The sequence below is a fragment of the Canis lupus genome, chromosome 15 (assembly GCF_011100685.1).
Source record: "Canis lupus familiaris isolate Mischka breed German Shepherd chromosome 15, alternate assembly UU_Cfam_GSD_1.0, whole genome shotgun sequence".
Taxonomy (NCBI): domain Eukaryota; kingdom Metazoa; phylum Chordata; class Mammalia; order Carnivora; family Canidae; genus Canis; species Canis lupus.
This window is the reverse complement of record NC_049236.1, coordinates 61,162,480-61,184,690: the sequence shown is the minus strand read 5'-3', so window position 1 is coordinate 61,184,690 and position 22,211 is coordinate 61,162,480. Positions and strand designations below refer to the sequence as shown.

Genomic DNA, 22,211 nt, shown 5'->3' with positions numbered 1-22,211 from the left:
AGGAGTGTCAATGCAGAGAAAAGCATAGATCCAAGATTCATGGAGAGGAAGGAATCAGGTGGACTTGTGATTGACACAACGCAGAGGAAGAGGAGAGAGAAGACTGAAAAGTGACCCCCAGATATGTAGTCTGTGTGGCTGGTGGCACCACCAATGATGACTCTGAGTACTAGGTGAGGATCAGGTGTGGAGAGAGTAAAAGATCCACATTAGACACGTTAATTTGGGAGAGCCCTTGAACCTCAAGGTGGAGGTACACAAAAGGCAGATTTACAGAGGTTAGGGAAGAGGTCTGTGTGAGGAATGAAGAATTGTAGTTTTTAAGCTTGAGAATAGCAATTAAAATCATGAGAACAGAGGAGATTGCCAAGCAAGGGGTAAGAGTGAAAAGAGGAGAGACTGAAACATAGAAGCTTGGGAAATACGAATAGTTAAGGGTGTGATAGAAGGAAAAGAGAAGACAACATAATAGCATAAAAGGGCTAGAGAGGTAGAGGAGAAGAACCAAGAGAAGCCAGTGAAGGAGACAGGTTCAAGGTGAAGGGTAACGAGTGTGAAAAATGGAAAGTGGTGAGGATCTGGTCTTGTTCATTGGTTTGAGAATTAGCGTATCTTAATGTCTTTTGTAAGTACAATTCCAAACGTAGGCATGAGGATCGTAGATTGGTGTCAAAAATTATCAGCAATCAGATATTGCCGGGTTGAGGGATAAATGTTAAGTGAGGAAAACAAGAAATGAAGTGTACGTTCAAATACTTTTAAGTGTTAACACCTGCCAAGACGATGAAAGGGTAAAAATAATTTAGTGTCCTCCAGTAAGGGCTCATTAAGCTTTTTTTTTTTTTTTCTTTTAGGTACTCTAGGGCCAACAGGTGGGATGCAGATTGTTCTGTATGGCTCCACATGCCACTATAATCAATGGTGAGTAGATATTACCAAGAGAGAAAGTATTATAATAATTAAGAGCTATAGAAATGTCCCTCTTAGCAAGGAGGGAAATTCGTTACCCTAAGACATGTTGAAGATCTCTGAGTAGCCACTTATCACAACACTGGAGATGAAAGTTCTGTATCATTTAAGGGTTTGAGAGAGAGCCTCTTTCACATGAGACTCTGTTCAATTATTATCTTTTGTTTATAATGGCGGAGAGCGGTAATTTGAATTTAGATTATAACTCTAGGTGACAGGCCTCTAGACTTGCTTTATAATTCTCATTTTTTGTACTTTTTTCTTCCTGTTAAACCTAAGCATGTGCTACCAGGAAACTCTTTGCCTTTGATCCCTACCCCATTTTGCACACACCACACCCAATTGACCAAAGTGGTCTCTTCTCTCATCCACGTTAACCTCCTTTCCCTCCCAAAGCCCTCTCAGATTAGCCTCGTCCAAGTTCCTGTCCCGTTGGTTGTTCCAGCCGACTCTTCTCTTACTGGCATGTGCCAATCCACAGGTCAGTGACACAGCCACCACTCGTCAGGGTGTCAGAAAATCTACATGTACTTATATGGTTTCCCAATTTGGCAGGCAACTGCCATCCTGTATCAGTGTCCCCTGAGTCCACCCAAAAATTTAAAAAAGAGTGACCTTGCAAACAAAGAGCTGATAGGAAAAAAGAGATTATTGTATAAGATGATACACTGTTTAGATATGTCATGGTTTCCTACGAGGAAAAAAAGCCAGGTTCAAATAAATAAATAATAATAACGAGGAGGGGACAACAACAGGAATGTGATTACTGTTTTCTATTTATATGTGTTAATTGATTCATGAATGATAGTCCTGAACTGTATCCGTTCCTGTTATACGTACACATTACCACCAGGGCTCAGAATTCATTTAAAGTGAAGCTATTAGAGGTAACTGTTTTCTGACTCGTTGACCTGCGTATAAATACTGCTTTATCTTTCCATAATATATTATACATTAAATCGCTTTCTTGAGATGAAAGTGCTAAATATAAATTGACATTTCGCTGGTTCAGAATTAACATTATAAGATCAATTGATATACTTACCTCACGGAATTACTTATTCCTTTTATGGAGCCCCAGCAGCTATCAAAAGCCAGGTTAGGCTGTAGGGTAGTGCAGTACGGGGCTGAGGCTGTAGGGTAGTGCAGTACGGGGAGGTGGCTGGGCTTGCTGGCACCTAATGGCCGGAGCTTGCTCTGACTTCACACTTTCTATTTTGGACTGCCTTGCCGTCGGGCTCCTGGTATCAGCTGTTTTTGAGAATGGACTCACCTCTAAACAACCTCCTTCCCTGCCTCCCTCTCTCTCTCTCTCTCTTTTTGGATAGCTTTTCTGTACACATAATAAAAATAAATATATGAAGCAAGTATATAAATCAAATGTAAATCTGCTATGAGTGTGTTAAGGGGCTCTCCTTTGAGTAATTGCATAATTTTTAGAGCACAAACATGTCATCAATTTTAGGTTCTGAGAGACCACACATGCATATATTACCAATGAAATAGATTGGTCAAGGGAGCACAAACCATAATTGATTATGCAGTTGCTATTGCTTCTTGTTTTCATTTGGATTCTGGATGTATAAACAATATTTATTAAATCATGATTTTTTGGTTTTATACTCAGAACTTTAAGGTTTTTAGCATTCTTCCATTTATTGGGTACAGCTGTTGGCTTTACTGACGTAGCCGAGATGGAAAAATTTTATTAATAGAATAATGAATAGAGGTTGGGCTTGCTTCAATAATAAATAGCTCCTTGAGAATAAGTAGTATTGTACTTCCCAGGCAGCTGTGGGCAGTGAGGAGGGGGAGCTGGACGGGAGTGTAGTCTTTGGGATGTAATCTGGCACAGAAGGAGAGGAGGAGCCACTAATATGGCAAAAAACTGTGAGATAGATGGTCTAAAATCCACCCCCCCCCCATAATGCCTATAATCTTCGGGAAGTGTATCATACTCTGAAAATCAGGTGACCAGATATTTTGTGGAAACATGGATGGGACTGAGCTTCATTTCTGAGATAGAGCCCAAGGAAATAAGGTTAAGAATTTACAGAAATCACAGAAAGGAGGATTCTGAACTTAACAGGCCATGATATTGACTGTTCAATCCAAATTTACTTAAATTTTTAAGGGAAGCAATGCCCCCAAATAATTAGTAGGTTACATCTAAATAAGAGTTAGCATAAAAGTGAAAGACTAAGTAGAAATATTGCTCACATTCTTACAAATGGCTTTTAACTGCATGTTGGCATAAACCTGTAGCTACCATATAGACAGGATATTACCTTTATGTAGTATAAACATACATGGACTTTTTTTTTTTATTACTCATCTCAGATTGATTTGGTATTTCTGGGTGGGGATCTACTAGCCTTTCCATTCTCGCAACTTCTCACAGAGTCTAGTAGATTTCAAGGGTAGTTAATTAATGTCATTGATTGGCCTGCTAACTGAGTGACAGCAAGAGTAGGTTTCCTGTCTGCACGAGTGAACCCAAATATGGAAGGGACAAAGGCATTGACAAGAGAGTTGGAAAAAATGGAATAAAAGAATTAGTAGAAAAAAAAAAGAATTAGTAGAAAGAAAGAAATATTGAGTACTCGAGATCTACATAATGGACTTACATAAAAATTAGGGTAAAAACCTTAATTTTGTTCCACGTTGTGATATGTCATTAAAGTTTCAGTAAGTGATACATGCCATCCATCAAACAAAAACCAAAATTAAACAAAACCCAAAACTCTGTGGCTTAACAGAAAAAGAGAGGCATTTTAATGTGAGGCAAGCTTAGGTGTGATCCAGTGGGGGTATAAATAGAAACGGAGTCTGTGTTTCTCCAAGTATGATTTGCAGACCATCTGTATTATAATCACGTGACGCACTCGTTAAAATGCAGAGGTATGAGCCCCACTCCAAAGCACCACGTCAGAGTTTCTGGAAGAGAGGGCTCAAAAGTCTGTTTTTAATCTGCACCCCAAGTAATTCTGATGTACTCAGGTTCGGAATCACTGTCCTGGAATGCAGATTTCCCTATGGTTTCAGAGTTGATGGATAGGATGGATATTACAGAGGAGGAGGAAATGACGAGGGAATACTTGTTGGACACTAGACAGGCTGATGTGGCAGTGAACTTGGCTCTATAATAAAACAGACCAGGAGTTGACTAGATAATACCTTGGGCAAGCCCTTTAATTTTTCTGATCCTCTGTCTTCCTTCCTGTGAAATGCAAGAAAGAGTAGTCCTTTAGGGTCATCGTCATGAATAACGATCATTTGTGTAAAGAGCCTGACAGGTTGTAGGGCTCCTCGTAAATCAGGGCTCTAATCCCCTCCCTGGGAAAGGAGGTTTCACTGTGCTCAAAGTTAACAACCCTAGATCCCAGAAAACTGCCTGGAAGTGTAGGGATCTCACATTTGAAGAAAATGTTTTATAAATAGGCCACCTAACCCAATCCAAACATCACCAACACCACATACATGGAGGACAAATAAGATTCCATAAGAAACCCATGCCCGAGAGAAAAGGAAATAAAATTTGTCCTAAGAACGTGGTAAAATAATACATACTTCCTACTGCTTTGTGCCAGGACATGATTAAAAAGGAAAAGTGTGATTTCCTAAAGAGCGAAATAAATTATTTCAGCTAAATTTGATGGGCTTGGAAAGATAAATGCCGCAGATAACAAAGAAACTAAAATTATAGCTCCAAGGAAGTAGGAGACGAACATCAAGTTTTTGTTGTGTGGGTGATTTAATCTCAGAGGAGCATGACAAGAAGACCTGAAGTGAGGAGAAAAGAAATGGTGGGTAAAGCTTGTAAACGCTCAGTGTCCCTGTAGCAAATCGATATAGTTCTGACTTTGTTTCTAGGAGGAAATAGCCGTTTCAGGCCCCCGGTCCTGATATAGCAAGTTAGGGTTGCAAGATCACGTAGTTGCAAAGGACTTTTTTGAAGTGGGGAGTGTAATCCATTTTTTTAAAGTTTTCAAAGTGAGCATTTGGATGATTGTCGGAGGTAGATTTTAATTTTTATAGCCTTTTTAAAAAAAGTGGGGGAAGGGGCATAATGTCTTCTTAGAGGATCCTAGCATCATTTCTTTTTTGTAGTTAATTACGTGGTTGAGGCTCTGGTGTTGAACCACTAAAAAGAGAAATATTCTGGTAGTAGTTAGATAGTTGGCATCAGGCACTTAGCAAAGAAAACAAGACGTCTTTATAAGTTAGTTGGTGTAGTTTCCCACCCCCAGCTTTATTGAGATATAATCGACCTATAACATCGTGCCAGTGTAAGCTGTATAGTGTGTTGATTTGATGGGTTCATATATTACAAAATTATTACCGCCACAATGTCAGCTAACACCTCTATCACATCACATGATTCCTATTTCTTTTTTGTGGTGAGAACATTTAAGATCCGCTCTCTTAGCAACTGCCAAGTATATAATACAGCATTATTAACTATTATCACCATATTGAACATTAGATCCCAGAACGTATTCATCTTATACCTGGCATTCTGTATCCTTTGAGCACATCTAGCCCATTCTCCTTCACTGCTAACCACTACTCTGGTCTCTATTTCTGAGTCTTTTTTTTTTTTTTTTTTTTAGATTTTATCTGTGAGATCATGCAATATTTGACTTTCTCTGTTTGACTTAGGCCTTCATGGTGCATCCATTTTTGTCTCAAATGTGGGACTTCCTTCTTATTCATGGCTGAATCATATTCCATTATATATATATGTATATACATATATATATATATATATGGCACATTTTCTTTATTCATTCATCCATTGACAGACACTTGAGTTGTTTCCTATTTTGCCTATTGTGAATGATACTGATTTCATTCCTTTGGATATATATCTAAAAGTCAGATTTCTGGATCATATGGTATTTCTAGTTTTATTTATTTATTTTTTTTGAGGAACCTATGTTATTTTCCATAGTGGCTGTCCCAATTTACATTCCCACCAACAGTGTCTGAGGGGGTCCCTTTTCTCAATAAACCCACCAACACTTCTTATCCCTTATGTTTTTGATGATAGTCATTCTGACAGGTATGAGATGGTATCTCATGGTTTTGATTTGCATTTTCCTGAAAATTAGTGATGTTTAGCACTTTTCACATACCTTTTGGCCATTTGTGGAGCTTCTTAATATCTATTCAATTCCTCTGCCCATTTTTATTTTTATATATTTATTTTTGAAAGATTTTTATTTATTTATTCATGAGAGACAGAGAGAGAGACGGCGGGGGGGGGGGGCAGAGACACAGGCAGAGGGAGAAGCAGGCTCCATGCAGGGAGCCTGACGTGGGACTCGATCCCGGGTCTCCAGGATCATGCCCTGGGCTGAAGGCAGGACACTAAACTGCTGAGCCACCCGGGCTGCCCCCTCTGCCCATTTTTAATCTAATTGTTTTTCTCATATTGAGTTGAGTTCTTTATTGACTTTAGATATTAACCCCTTGTTAGATATATTATTTATAAATATTTTCTCCCATTTCAAAAGTCGCCTTGTCATTTTGTTGATTGTTTCTTTGCTGTCCAGAAGCTTTGTGTGTATGTGTGTGTGCAGAAACTTTTTAGTTTAATATAGTCCTACTTATTTATTTTTGCCTTTGCTACCTTTGCTTTTGGTATCAGATTTAAAAAAAAAAAAAAAAAACATTGCCAAGACCATGTCAAGGAGATTTATCCACATGTTTTCTTCTAGGAGTTTTATAGTTTGGGACTTTAAATCTTTAACACATTTCAAATTAATTTTTGTCAGTGATGTCAGATGGAGATGCAATTTCATTTTTCTGCATTTGATTTTCCAGTTTCCTCAGTGGCATGTTTTGAAGAGATTATACTTTCCTCATTGAATATTATTGTCTCTTTTATAAAAAATTACTTGATTGTATATCTGAATATCCTTTTCCATTGGTCTATGCGTTTATTTTTACACCAGGATCATAGTGTTTTTATTAGTATAGCTTTGTAGTATAGATTTTTTAAAAAGATTTTATTTATTTATTCATGAGAGACACAGAGAGAGGCAGAGACACAGGCAGAGCGAGAAGCAGGCTCCATGAGGGGAGCCTGATGCGGGACTCGATCCTGGGATCACGCCCTGAGCCAAACAAAGGCACATGCTTAACTGCCGAGCCACCCAGGTGTCCCTGTAGTATAGTTTGAAATCAGGAAATATAATGCCTCCAGCTTTGTTCTTTCTCAGGGTTGCTTTGGCTATCTGGGGTCATTTGTGGTCCCATACAAATTTTAGAATTGTTTTTTCTATTTCTGTGAAAAATGCCATTACAATTTTCATAGGGATTTCATGGAATCTTTTTTTTTTTTAAATAATGCCATCCAAGAAATAGATTTGACAATACTACTCAAGAATTTTTTTTAATGATTATGTTTTTTGCCCGATGCTAGGATTGATTCTTAGCTTAAATTGAACCCAAAAGTCCTTTCAGAAACAAAAGATCAACCGTTTTTCTATTACTAATAAAGAAGAAACCACCAGTAAAGAAAGAAAAAGGAGAGAAAGCTGTGGACCACAGAACCCAACAGGGAGGTCCTTCCTCATTTTGTGTACACCTGACAGTTCATCAGACCCTATTGAAAAAAGGATAAAGTTCCCTAGAAATGAGTTTATCATAATTTTATTATTTATGCTATTAGTTTATCATAATTTTATTATTTATGCTATTAACACTAGATGACAATAGACAATCTGATAATTGTAGATTTCCATGGGAAAAATGCAAGACATCCAAAATAGAATGATCAGAATAAAAAAGGAGCATCCCAGATTAATCTAGAAGAAAATTGTTCATTTGACCATACCTGACCAAAGGTTTTCACCATTTGCTAGGTATTGGATATTTAGAATACATGCTCCATGATATTACTAAGCACCTAGTAAATACCCAACACATGCGGGAGAGTCAGTGGCCAATTAAAACATAGACTATGTTGTCAAAGAGTCTAAGGAAACTAGAATTCCACATATTGTCTCTGTGTGTGTGTGTGTGTGTGTGTGTGGACACGTGTATTAAATATGAGCTTAATGTGTTCTAAACTATAAATGGTCATATTTTGTAGAATAAACTTTTTCATTCATTATCAATCTTTTCACTGTATTTCTTAATGAACTGCAAGACTACGCTACTGAGAGATAGCTAGAAGAGGCACGTTTACCTGGTTTTTCAGTCTGGATAGCAGTGACTCTTTATGACCAGGCCACCTGTTATATCCTCTGAGGAACATGGCTCTAGCAGGCTTATTTGAAGCTCGAAGTGCTATACATTCTGAACAAAGACACATTATTCCTTTAAAATAAGAAAAAAAAATCACTGTGAATGGTTGTACAGAAAAAAGCGATGCTAAGTACAATAGATAAAATAGTTATTAGCTTCCCTTTAAGAGATTTCAACAAGAATCTAAATCTTTTTATGGGGGAGAATCCAATTTTTTCACAAGGTGTATCATTATCATCTGGGCATAATTCATTGGCAGGGAATGATTCCTTACACAGATACTGGTGATAATATAGCATTTGCATTTTTCAGAACTTTATGTTTAAAAATGAATAATGGGTGAGAATAGAATCCTAATGTGTTTCTATCTTCACTGAGACACCAACACCTCGCTAGCATGACTTCATTGTGCCAGACCCGGCTGAAACTGCCAGCTTGATATTTTTAAAAGTATCCCTTCTAACCACCTCACCTAAAACTTCAAAGATGATTATTATAAGCTTATTACATCCTCTTGGTGATTTTTGGTATTTCTGGTAGAGGAAGTTTGCTTTATTTTGACATATGGTATAATGATCACATCCAAATGGACAGCATGGACTTCCACCAAGAGGCCTTGACTTGTTCCTTCCAAAGCTATTTAGTGTCCTCAACCAGACAGCCGTAGTCATGCTTTTAAGTTTTCCACCTGATTTGAAGGGGAGGCGAGAGACCAGCTTGACTATTAATATATCATATATAATATATATGAGTTCAAAAGCCTTCAGTTAGTTTTTTCTCCTCAAATTCATACAAATGGAGTCACATGTGAGAGTAGTGCCTTCAATTGCTTCCATAATGATTAATTGCTGAGCAACAAAGGCTTCCGCAAATCCTCTGAAAGAACATCTTGCTGGCTTACAATTAATGCCTCTCCTTTGACAAAGTCACTAGCAGGAAGAGGGGGAAAGAGCTGATGTTCAATAGTGAGCACACCTCCATTTGTCATAAGCCCAAGCTAAGCTTTTCACAGCTGCTTTTCATTTTCTTTGTCTCCAGCCCAATAACCTCTAAACAAGGGAAATCTCTCCTTAGTTATGACATGACTGAAGCACAAAGTGTTAGCTTTTTGAAACATTCCAACCCAATCTCCTTCCTTTCTCTTAAATACTAAGCATGAAGTCATAAATTAGAAAATGCATAGATTTTCGGTTATAATCCCATTTATTAAGGTCTGACAGAGTAACTCCATCTCGTTAAATCTAGTTGCAGTGCAGTAAGATTTATTAAAGGGAACTGTAATGCATCTCGTTAAAAGAAGAGCTGGGCACGTCTACTATATTCAGAGTTAATGGTGATTTAGAAGAAATGTGCAGAACATTTATTTTTCTTTCTGACTTTATGACATTTTTGAAAGCCACAAAAATAATAAACTATAAAATGTAATTCTTCTCTCTAAAAGATTGTCTTGTGGGTCTGGTATTTCTCACTATCTAAAATGCATTACTGTACAAATTTTGCAGGTACACGCATCTCTGTTAACAGCAGAACACTTGATAACAAGGAAGCCAATTGCAACAAGTCCACGTACTGTGGAGCCGGAGGTGTTCTTCAGTTACTTTCTCATCTAAACGGTCCCATAAGACAATGTAATCTTGGTCCTTTGGCTCTTGCATAACAAACCATTAAAAATAGAAAAATCATCTTAGTGGTAGGGTTATTCTTAAAACTCTGATGAAATAAGCAACAGCAGACTAGTTAAATGGCTAAATAGCAAGATAATAGAGATCACTAGTCGGTTGTTTTTTTAAAATTTTGCCAGGAATGAAAAAAAAATCTGCAAATGTTGCAAATGTTGCTTCGTTGCATTGGCCATTCATATAGGAATGCTTCGACTGGGCCATAAGATCATTCAGTGGTGTATGCCTGAAGCGTATCGAATAAATGTGAAAGAATATTTTCACAGCATTCTGTGAACATGAAAAAATAACTGGCTTCAAAGGCACATATGGGTGTTTTCTTCTATAGGTCCCTCTGGCTGCTGCACACCACTGGGTCAACTGTTTTAATAGGCAAGCGTCTGTGAGCAGCAAACCCAATGTTTTCTGTATCTATTGGTCCTATGGGCACGCAGCAGTCATTCATCTCTATTGGTCAAATCAGTGATGGAATGACTAAGTTGATAGGAGATTTTTATTTTTTTGACTTATAGGTCTCTTTACGTTTTTAGCCAATAAAAGATAAAGTATCAGTAATAGGGAGAAAAAATATATTAATGTCAGTGGTTGGAAATGCAATAATTTGCCAGTTCTTCTATGTGAATTGTCTGCTCTTTGATTTGTGGGCACTGCCTTTGGGCTTTCTGGCTGCCTTTTTTCTTCTACACGATGTATCCTTTTTACTTTTTCTCCCATTATTCCCATGCTTTAGGACCTGGCTTTCCAACTACAGTCCATCCTTATTATCACCTCCTTCATTAGCATAGTGGAGTGTTAATTGTATTTTGACAACTGCTTTCTATTTTTGTGTCTTCTCTTCAATGCCCTAAATCAAGAAGGGATCATTTCTTCACTGAAAGGAAAATCTTCAGTGGAATAATAACAATAAATAGTTTAGTTATTTTTTTTAAACAGAGATATAATTTGGTCTGAATAAAGATGAAATATTTCCATTATGTTTTGAGCTGAAAAGTTAAGGTCACAGGAATGAAGATTAAAAAAAGGCAAGCCAAAAAAAAAAAAAAAAAGGCAAGCCAAATGAGAAATAAGTAAGAAGAAGGATCAATTGTTAACTAGCATTAGCCAATTATCCAGGTAAATGCACTTTGCTCTTTCATTCCCTGTTTGTGGCCAGTTTACAGAATGGAGACAAGAAGGTTAAAGCAACACTCACAATTGAAATATTTTTGTAACTTCACTCATTTCACTAGTAGCAAAGATTGCCATCATTTATTGGAATTACTATGTGTCAGTCTTTGTAGTGAGAACTCGACCCACATCAGCACACATTTAATCTTCAGAGCAACTCTATGACTTAGACTAAATCTCCATTTTATAGATGTGAAAACTGAGATTTATAGAGGCTGAGATCATATAGCTACTTAGCGGCAGAGTTATGTGGATCCAAAATCCATGCTTGTAACTGAATACTCATCTATGAATTTTTTTTAAAGATTTTATTTATTTATTCATGAGAGAGAGAGAGAGAGAGAGAGAGAGAGGCAGAGACACAGGCAGAGGGAGAAGCAGGCTCCATGCAGGGAGCCTGAGGTGGGATTCGATCCCAGGACTCCGGGATCATGAGCTGGGCCAAAGGCAGATGCTCAACCACTGAGCCACCCAGGGATCCCCTCATCTATGAATTTAATGAACATTACTCTGCTGCTGCTCTCAAGAGGACACAGACTATTTGGGGGCACAGGCTTAAATTAATCATTAAGGCTATGTTTGAATTTATATCTTTATTTTATTTACTCATTCCTTTTTTAAAAAAATATTTCATTTATTTATTCATGAGACACACACACACACACACAGAGAGAGAGAGAGAGAGAGAGAGAGAGAGAGGCAGAGGCACAGGCAGAGGGAGAAGCAGGCTCCATTCAGGGAGCCTGACATGGGACTCGATCCCAGGACTCCAGGATTACGCCCTCGGCCGAAGGCGGGTGCTAAACCACTGAGCCACCCAGGGATCCCCCCCCCCTTACTCGTTCTTTTTTTAAAAGAAGATTTTGATTATTTGAAAGAGAGAGCACAAGCAGGGGGAGGGGCAGGGGGAGGGAGAAACAGATTCCCCTCTGAGCAGGGAGCCTGATGCGGGTCAATCTCAGGACACTGGGATCATGACCTGAGCTAAAGGCAGACGCATAACCAACTGAGCCACCCCAGCGCCCCTGTTTCAGGTCTTATATTCAAGTCCTTACCTCACTTTTAGTTGATTTTTGTGTATGGTGTAAAATAGTGGCTATTTCATGCTTTTCTGGCTGTCTAGTTATCTCAACACTATTCGTTGAAGAGATTGGATGTTCTTGGTTCCTTTGTTGGAAATTAACTGATCATAAACATATGGGTTTATTTCTGGGCTGTCTATTCTGTTCTATTGATTTTTTATGCCATTTCCATATTGTTTTGATCATCATAGTTTGGTAATATAGTTTGAAATCTGGAAATGTGCTCCTTCTAGTTTTGTTCTTTCTCAAGATTTCTTTGGCTATTCTTTTGTGGTTCCATAGAAATTTTGGGATTGTTTTTCTACTTCTGTGAAAAGTGCCATTGAAATTTTTATAGGGATTGCGTTGGATCTTTAGATGTTTTTAAGTAGCATAGAGATTTTAACAGTATTAATTTCTAATCCATGAGCATAGAATATCTTTCCATTTATTTGTGTCTTCAAAAATATGGAGTAGCTGATGGATTAAAAAAAAGACCCAACCATCTGTTGCTTATAAGGGCCTCACTCCAGCTTTTTTTTTTTTTTTAATTTTTTTTTTATTTATTCATGATAGTCACACACAGAGAGAGAGAGAGAGAGAGAGAGAGAGAGAGAGGCAGAGACATAGGCAGAGGGAGAAGCAGGCTCCATGCACCGGGAGCCTGATGTGGGATTCGATCCCGGGTCTCCAGGATCGCGCCTTGGGCCAAAGGCAGGCGCTAAATCGCTGCGCCACCCAGGGATCCCCTCACTCCAGCTTTAAGGACACATAGAGACTGAAAGTGAAGAGATGAAAAAAGTATTCCATGCAAATGGAAACCAAAAGAAAAGCAGAGGTATCTGTGCCTACATCAGGAAAAGAAATAGACCTTAAGCCAAAGGCTGTAACAAGAGACAAAGATTGTCTTTATGTAATGATAAAGACGTCAATTCATCAAAAGGATATAACAGCTGTAAATATTTCTGCATTCAACATAGGAGTACCTAAATGTATAAAACAAATATTAATGGACCTGAAGGGAGAAATAGGTAGCAATATAATAGCAGAGAACTTCAAGACCCCACTTTCAACAATGGATAGATCATCCAGACAGAAAGTCGATAAGAAAAAATTGGCTTTAAGCTACATGTTAGATCAGATGGACTTAACAGACATTTACAGAACATTCCATCCAACAGCGACAGAGTATAAATTCTTCTTTAGGAGAATGTTAGGCAACAAAACAAGCCTGCGTAAATTTAAGAAGATTGAAATCATATCAAGCGTCTTTTCTGACCACAATGGTATGGAGCTAGAAATCAATTATAAGAAACTGGAAAATTCACAAATATGTGAAGATTAAGCAAATGCACCTGAATAACCAATGAGTCAAAAAAGAAATCAAAAGGTACTATTTTTTTTTTTTAAAGATTCTATTGATTTATTAGAGATAGAGAGAGAGAGAGACAGAGACACAGGCAGAGGGGAGAAGGAGACTCCATGCAGGGAGCCCGATGTGGGACTCGATCCCAGGTCTCCAGGATCACACTCTGGGCTGAAGGCGGCGCTAAACCGCTAAGCCACTGGAACTGACCCAAAAGATACTGTCTTGATGCAAATGAAAGTAGAAATACAACATACCACAGCTTATGGGATGCAGTAAAAGCAGGTCTAACAGGAAACTTTATAGTGATAAATGCCTACGTTAAGGAAAAGGAAAGATCTCAAATAAAGAAGCTAACTTCACACCTCAAAGAACCAGAAAAAGAAGAACAAACTAAGCCCAAAGTTCTAGAAAGAAGCAAATAACAAAGATCAGAGAGAAAAATAAATGAAAAGAGACTAAAATAGAAAAAAAATAAAAGAAACTAAAAACTGTTTTCCTTTTAAATTTGCCACTTTAAAAAAGTTATTTATTTATTTATTTATTTATTTATTTATTTATTTATTTATTTAAAAGGGAAAGCATGCACATGCATGTGGGGTGAGGGACAGAGGGCAAGGAAGAGGGAGAGAGAATCTGAGGGCAGAGCCCAACTTGGGGCTTGATCTCAGGACTGCAAGATCATGACCTCAGCTGAAATCAAGAGTTGAACATTTAACTAACTGAGCCACCCGGGCACCCCTTGTTGTTTTTCTGGGTTTTGTTTGCTTGTTTGTTTGTTTTAGAGAGAAAGCACATGCGCATAAGCAGGGAGTAGATAGGAAATGTAGAAGGAGAGGGACAGAGAGAATCTTAAGCAGGTTCCATACCCAGTGTGGAGCCCATCTGGGGCTCAGTCTCATGACCTTGAGATCATGACCTGAGCCAAAATCAAGAGTTGGATTCTTAACTGACTGAGCCACCCAGGACCCTAAGAGCTGGTTTTTTTTAACTATAAATAAAACAAACTGTTAGGTAGACTTACCAAGAAAAAAAGAGGACTCAAATAAACAAAATTATAAATCAAAGAAGAGACGTTACGATTGATACCACAGAAATACAAAGCATCCTAAGAGACTACTGTGAACAATTATATGCTAACAAACTGGATAAATTCCTAGAAGCACACAATATACCAAGACTGAATCATGAGGAAATAGAAAGTCTGAACAGATTAATCATTGGTAAGGAGATCAGATCAGTAATCATAAACCTCCTAACAAAGAAAACCCCAGGACCTGATGGTTTCACTGGTGAATTCTATCAAATATTTAAAGAAGAATGAATACCCATCTTTCTCAAATTCTTCCAAAAAATAGAAGAGGAGGAAATACTCTCAAACTCACTTTATGATGCCTGCATTACCATGTTACCGAAGCCAGGAAAGGACATTGCGAGAAAAGAAAACTATAGGCCGATATCCCCGATTGAACATAGGTACAAAAACCCTCAACAAGTTACTAGCAAACTGAACTGAACAATATATTAAAAGAATCATTCAGGGCAGCCCGAATGGCTCAGTGGCTTAGCGCCGCCTTCAGCCCAGGGCCTGATCCTGGAGACCTGGGATCGAGTCCCACGTCAGGCTCCCTGCATGGAGCCTGCTTCTCCCTCTGCCTGGGTCTCTGCCTCTCTCTCTCTGTGTCTCTCATGAATCAATAAAATCTTTAAAAAAATAAAAAAAATAAGAGAATCATTCAGCACAATCAGTTGGGATTTGTTCAAGGATGTTTCAACATCTGCAAATTGTGATACAGTACAATTAACAAAATAAGGGTAAAAAAATCCTATGATCACCTCAATAGATGCAGAAAAAGAATTTGACAAAATTCAATATGCTTTTGTGATAAAAATGCTGAACATCCTGGGGACAGAAGGAGCTTCCCTCAAAGTAATAAAGGCCATATATGACAAACCTACAGCTGATGCCACACAGTAGTGAAATGCTGAAAGCCTTTCCTCTAAGATTAGATTCATCTCTTTTCTTCTTGTCCAATATATCCATCAGAACAGTTCTTGGTTCTAACTCCAAAATACATTCTTTCCAACGTTCTCAATCATGATCACTATCACTTTAGACCAAGATACTACTGTTGTGATGCCCTCACTATTGTAGGACCTCACCAGTCGGGTCCTGTGTTTCCACAGTCTTGTCTCCTCTACGAATGACTTCTTGCATTCACCCATTTAAATAATTTCTCAGTACAAAGGAATTCTTCCTTTAAGTCATAGGAACAGACGTGTTCTTAAAAATAAACACTACCTTTAATTCCACAAAAGATTCAGGTTTGGATTTCTTTGTAGATTCTCCCCAATTAGTAGTTATTTTGCAAGTTGCCATCCAGATTAAGCCATCAATGAGCACAGGGGAGGAGTGTTGGCATTTTTTTATTCTTGGGGAAATAGACGTAGGTTTCAAATATTTTACATACAAACGATGTTTTTATTACAATTTCTTTGCTGTACAAAATTGAGAAACAAGCTTCCGTTTGTGGATTCCTGCTTAAAGGTCAAGAACATAGTCCACTGACTACAATGAATCTGTGTGTTTTTACCATGATCGTGAATAAACAAAAGGCAAGCCACCATTTCTGTGATTGCAATGTTCCTCCTATTTCATTTGGTTCTTATAAAAGCATCAGGTGAATAGCTCTGCCTCTATTTTCACTGTGTGACCATAATAGTAAACAATTACAACCAGGCTCGTTTTTCTTATTTACAAACAACAATTTTTATTAATACTTCACTATTTTAGCTTGTGGATGACAAAAGTCACAGGGCTTAGGGGCTAAAGAGGAGGGGAAAGTTAGGGTATGTATTCTACTTAGATTTGTATCTTCGTTAGTTAATGCTCTGTTTTGCTTCCTGAAATGTCCTCTGATGTCAAATCAATAACACTTAAACCATAAGAGAACCCAAAGACTAAACACTTCTAAGGGGGAAAAAAAAAAGATTTGTATGAGCGAATTGGGTTCCAAACATACTAAGAAGCAGAAGTGATGGTTGTTAACTTGGTTATGGTATGGAAATTCGGTTAATAGGGATTCTGAGGATGACCGCTGGTCACATCCTCACTCTGGTGTGTAGATTAGAGCCTAAGAACTGTTCTCCTCCTCCTTCTCCCCTTTTTCTCCTCCTCCTTCTCCCCTTTACCTCCTCCTCCTTGTCCTCCTCCTTGTCCTCCTCCTTTCCTCCTTCTCCTCCTCCTCCTTCTCCCCTTTACCTCCTCCTCCTTCTCCTTCTTCTCTTCCTTCTCCCCCTTCTCTCCTCACATCCTCCTCCTCCTCCTTTTTTCTCTTAAGAAGTCTTCTAATTAATGCCCCTCTGACAGTGCACATACAAAAGACAGATATGCCTGTTTGTGGATTCCAGGGCCTATTACTCATTTTGTTTCTCAGCTCTTGGATTCATCCTCTTGTCTGGTCTCCTCATCCTCATCCTCCCCAGATCTTGGATATTACTAACTTAGCGACTTCCACTTTACTACTGTATTTACTCCTCTGTGTATTCAGTTGAAAGCACTGCTGGGCGGGAAGTAGAGAAGAAGGAAGTGTTAATGCTATGAAGTTTCATTTGACTACATCTCTAAGATGTATAATGAAAAGCTCTTGCAACTTTAAATTTGATTTGCTATAATTGAATTGTGGTTGCAACTCCCTAGCAACATGTCTATTAAGTGAGGAAGACCTGTGTTACTGTTTCTTGGCAAACTGGCTAACCGGAAGGCAAATTTTTATCAAGTGGTATGTAGTGCTTGTGCTAATGGAAGAGGTATTTCAAAACTGTTCATAATGATAGGTATTTTTTAAAATATTTTATTTGTTTATTCATGACACACACACACACACAGAGAGAGAGAGAGAGAGAGAGAGAGAGAGAGAGAGAAGCAGGCTCCATGCAGGGAGCCTGATGTGGGACTCGATCCCAGGACTCCAGGATCACGCCCTGGGCCGAAGGCAGGTGCTAAACCGCTGAGCCACCCAGGGATCCCCATAATGATAGGTATTTAATGTATTAAAGGATACATACAATATTTGTGGTTATTTTTGAATTCTTTGTATAAATTATTTACTATATAGGCCTCACGAAAAATTCGTTACTAGCTTCTTGGTGAGGCTGGCATTTTTTATATATACTTTTGGGCTACTCCTCATTGTTAAAATATAAGTTAGCTGTGTTGCAAGTTATTTCTAAAATGCATCCTGGTTATTTTGGTTCCAAACTCCTCCAGTGCTGACTAGGAGGGTCTCAGTTGTTTTCAGCTGTTCTTTTTTAAGAGGCAAATAATAATCTATATTGTTAGTGGTTAGTATAGAATTTTTTCTTGCCTTTCAGAATTGGAGAAAATCCCTAAGGGTTAAGAGCAAGGCATTCATATGGGATGGTGAGACTTCTGTGGTTTTTTTGCTGTGGTTAAATTTGCATTTAGGCGGCCAGTACATGGGAAATGAAAGATAGTCTTAGTGGTTCCTGGAATTTAAGTGTTCTTGGATTCTTGTGCTACAGAAAAAATGAACATGGGAGTTTTCTCCATCCCAGGTAGATGGCTGAGAAAAATTATTTGACTTGCAACATATTTGGGGAAAAACTAGGAAGTCCTGTGAAATTTCAAGAAAATAAGGTATAATGTATGCGGACACTTGAACTTCTCCTTTATGCTGTGTGGCCCCAAACCTCTCATGATACCTTCTTGTGTTCCTTTTCTCTAAACTAACTCTTTTCTCCCTGATGATTGTGAATATTTTTGCTATTTTGCTGTTTGGTTCTATTAACTGTTTTACTTCTTTTATTAAAAAAAATTCTCTTTGCTGTTATTCAAGTCAGTCACTGTACAGAGATGATGTTGTCTCTTATTATAAATGATGGTTCCCCATGTAGTCTGTGAGACAGTACGTCAGAAATTACAAAGGCACTTAATGTGTAGATTCCTCCCCCCCGCCGTGTGTGTGTGTGTGTGTGTGTGTGTGTGTATCTGTTTCCTGGGTTTTACCCCATTTCCCAGACAATTCTTATACAAAGCACTGTGTGAAAACCCTTCTGGCACATTCTAAACCACCACACATGACCCTTACAGAATAATGAAGGTTGTTCTCAGTTGGGTCAGATACTCAGATAGTAAAAGTTCTTTAGGGGGGTTATGAAGAGATGAATTTAATTTTTAATTTAAATTCAATTTGCCAGTATATAGTATATATCATTAGCTTCTGATGTAGTTTTCAGTAATTCATCAGTTGTGTCTAACACCCAATGCTCATCACATCACGTGCCTTCCTTGATCCCCATCATCTAGTCACCTGGCCCTCCCACCCATCTCCCCTTCAGCAACCCTCTGTTTGTTTCCCAGAGTTAAGAGTCTCATTCATGGTTTGTTTACCTCTGATTATTTCCCATCCAGTTTCCTGTTCTTCCCTTGTGGTCCTCTGCACTATTTCTTATATTCCGCCAATGAGTGAAACCATATGATGACTGTCCTTCTCTGATTGACTTATTTCACTCAGCATAATGCTCTCCATTTCTATTCACATAAATGTAAATAGTAGGTAGTCATCCTCTCTGATGGCTGAGTAATATACATATCACATCTTGTCTATCCATTCATCTGTTGAAGGACATCTTGACTCTTTCCACAGTTTGGCTATTGTGGTCATTGCTGCTATGGACATTGGGGAGCAGGTGTCCTGGTGTTTCACTGCATCAGTATCTTTAGGGTAAATCCCCAGCAGTAAAATTGCTGGGTCGTAGGGCAGGTCTATTTTTAACTTTTTGAGGAACCTCCACACAGTTTCCCAGAATGGCTGCACCAGTTCACATTCCCACCAACAGTGCAAGAGGGTTCCCCTTTCTCCACATCCTTACCAACGTTTGTTGCTTCCTCTCTTGTTGATTTTCACCATTCTCACTGGTGTGAGGTGGGATCTCCTTGTGGTTTGGTCTGTATTTCCCTGATGGCAAGTGATGCAGAGCATTTTCTCATGTGCCTGTTGGCCATGTGTATGTCTTCTTTGAATAAATGTCTGTTCATATCTTCTGCCCATTTCATGATTGGATTGTTTGTTTCTTGGGTGTTGAGTTTGGTAAGTTCTTTATAGATCTTGGATACCAGTCCTTTATCTGATGTGTCATTTGCAAATATCTTCTCCCATTCTGTAGGTTGTCTTTTAGTTTTATTGACTGTTTTGTTTACTGTGCAGAAGCTTTTTATCTTGATGAAGTCCCAAGAGTTCATTTTTGCTTTTGTTTTTCTTTCCTTTAGAGACGTGTCTTCCAAGAAGTTGTTGCTGCTGAGGTCAAAAAAGGTTGTTGCCTGTGTTCTCCTCTATGATTTTGATGGATTCCTGCCTCACATTTAGGTCTTTCATCCATTTTGAGTTTATCTTTGTGTATGGTGTTAGAGAACGGTCCAGTTTCATTCTTCTGCACATGGCTGTCCAATTTTCCCAGCACCATTTATTGAAGAAACTTTTTTTTCCAGTGGATATTCTTTCCTGCTTTGTTGAAGATTAGTTGCCCATGGAGTTGAGGGTCCATTTCTGAGTTCTCTATTCAGAGACAGAATTTTTTTCTCTCTGTGTATATGAATATCCCTCTTATGAGTTTTTTCTCTTTTACCGGAGTTTCCTGTGGGTTTGGGGTATTAGAACGAGACCAGGTCATTGTAGCTTGTGAGGATGTGCCAAAATGAGCTTAGAGGTAAGGGGAAAAGAGGCAGAAAATAGCATTGAAGCGGGCTTTCATTTTGGGGCAGTTCTTGGATTAAAGTGGACAGAGCAGATAGGGTCCTCTCAGCTTTCACAAGGTTCAGGGAATGGAGTCCTGGCTAGTAATAAGATATTTCTTTGCTTGGAAGACATCATCTTTATTGTAAATGCTCCTTGGAGAAATTGCTGGTGCAGCTAACTTCATGGAAGAAAATGTGATATGACTGGTGGAGTTACGGTTCTACTTCAAGTCCTAGGAGACATGATTAGCCAAGAATGCTACAGAGAGAAATTGTGTATGTTGTAGTTAGCAGTAAAAGTCCTAAGGTGCTTCTGAGTGTGTCACTATCCTGGGGGACCTATGCCTTTTTTGACTGTCATGTCACATTTAAAAACAAAATAAAAATAACATGATCCAAGCCCATTATTAAAAAAATCAAAGTTATCAGTATTAAAAAGCCTTTTTGAAGTCTTTCCCTTGATATGTGCTCCTGGACTATCACTATGGACTTTCTGCTCTTTAATTTCTAAAATGTAGTTTTGTTTGGGTTCCATTTGATTCTGTGTTGACTATGAGAGCCCCAGTACTCTACGTGTTCAAAGCAGGTTCAACTGCTAAAATATAGCCTACACCGCAGAGAAAGGAAGCCTTGTAGGTCCTTTCCAGGCATTTGCAGGCCTGTGGATGGGTTCGTGAACTCTCACAGAGGGATGGTTTAACCCACATTCATCCTATTTAACTTGACCATTTAAAAGGCTGACCTTTTTATAATGTAGCAACTAGAACAGATTCCACATCTCTTTTATGGTTGAACTGCTTTCTTTCTAACTTGTTATTTTTTATGTGTGAAAGGCTTTAGATCAGATACTGAGAAGCTCATCACACTAAAGGGAGCTTAATTAATGTCAATGGAAAATTCACAGAGAAAATAAAAGCAGCAAGCAATAGAAATCACATAGGCTAGATCTAGAAGCCCATTGGGAATAAGCCCACGAGGCTTAATGTCTGAACACAGTCTATCAGATCAAGGAAGGGAGAATAAAAAGTTGAATCTAAGTTAAAAGAGAAATCCCTCATTGCTAGCTCAAAATTCTGCATTCAGAAAATCCTAAAGGACCAGACATCCAACAGAGTCAAATCCCTTTGCTTTTTTTCTTTTTTATTTATGTTAAACTAGATTTTTGTATGATATGGCATGTGATAGGGCAGGCCTCCAGGGAAGCCTTTCACAGGTGGACCTAGGGCCTGGTTTGGGAGTGAAAGTATGGCTTGGAGTATGATCACCTTGGTGACCTTTATCACACAAGTATGAATGTTCTTTCAGGCGAAGCCAGGAGAATCATCAAGCACTTAGCATATGTTGGGTCTATGACAATTGTAGATTCTTTGGGTCACTGTTTTCTAATGGCTTCTATCTTCTTGCTCTAGTCTTCACTTGATTTGACCCTTTGGTGGTGTGACATGGCACCGTGGACCAGTACTCTTGAGACTAATTCAAAAGACTGAATCTAACAAGATGTTTAACATTTCTTAATTCTCCTGCAACCTCTGATTATGCTTGCCATTTGTGGATTATGTATTTTCTAAGGTCTAGGTTATAAAAATAATCAGACATTTCCCAAATAGTTGTTTGGCTGTTGAGGGTTCTGATAGAAACGCCAACAGACTTTTGTGCATATTGCATAGATTGTCGTGGGAATGTCAAGAGCTTGCAGTCTTTTTGGTAGCATAGCAACAATTCCAGGCATGACTGTTGTCAGCACACTCAACAGAACAGCATGTTCAGGGCTTTCTTGTAAGGCAGTAGTAGCTGAGCCAGTCTGACCCAAGCTTGCCCTGGACTGATTATGCCATGCAAGGTGCTAATCCCGTGGAAGGGAACTGAATTGTGTTTCAAAACATTCCCCTTTTGTTGTCTTATGAATCAAGTTGTGTTTAAGGGCTTTTGTTATTTATGTCCACACATGAAACACA

At 38.5% G+C, this 22,211-nt stretch overlaps 1 long non-coding RNA gene across 2 annotated transcripts in view; it reads left to right on the top strand.

The window, feature by feature from the left end:
• The first annotated feature begins 851 nt into the window (after positions 1–851).
• Positions 852–22,211, top strand: part of LOC119874590 — a 31,791-nt gene continuing 10,431 nt past the window's right edge. For both annotated transcript variants that reach the window (XR_005370029.1, XR_005370028.1), the window contains exon 1: positions 852–921. This is a non-coding gene — a long non-coding RNA (uncharacterized LOC119874590). The remainder of the gene's footprint in view (positions 922–22,211) is intronic.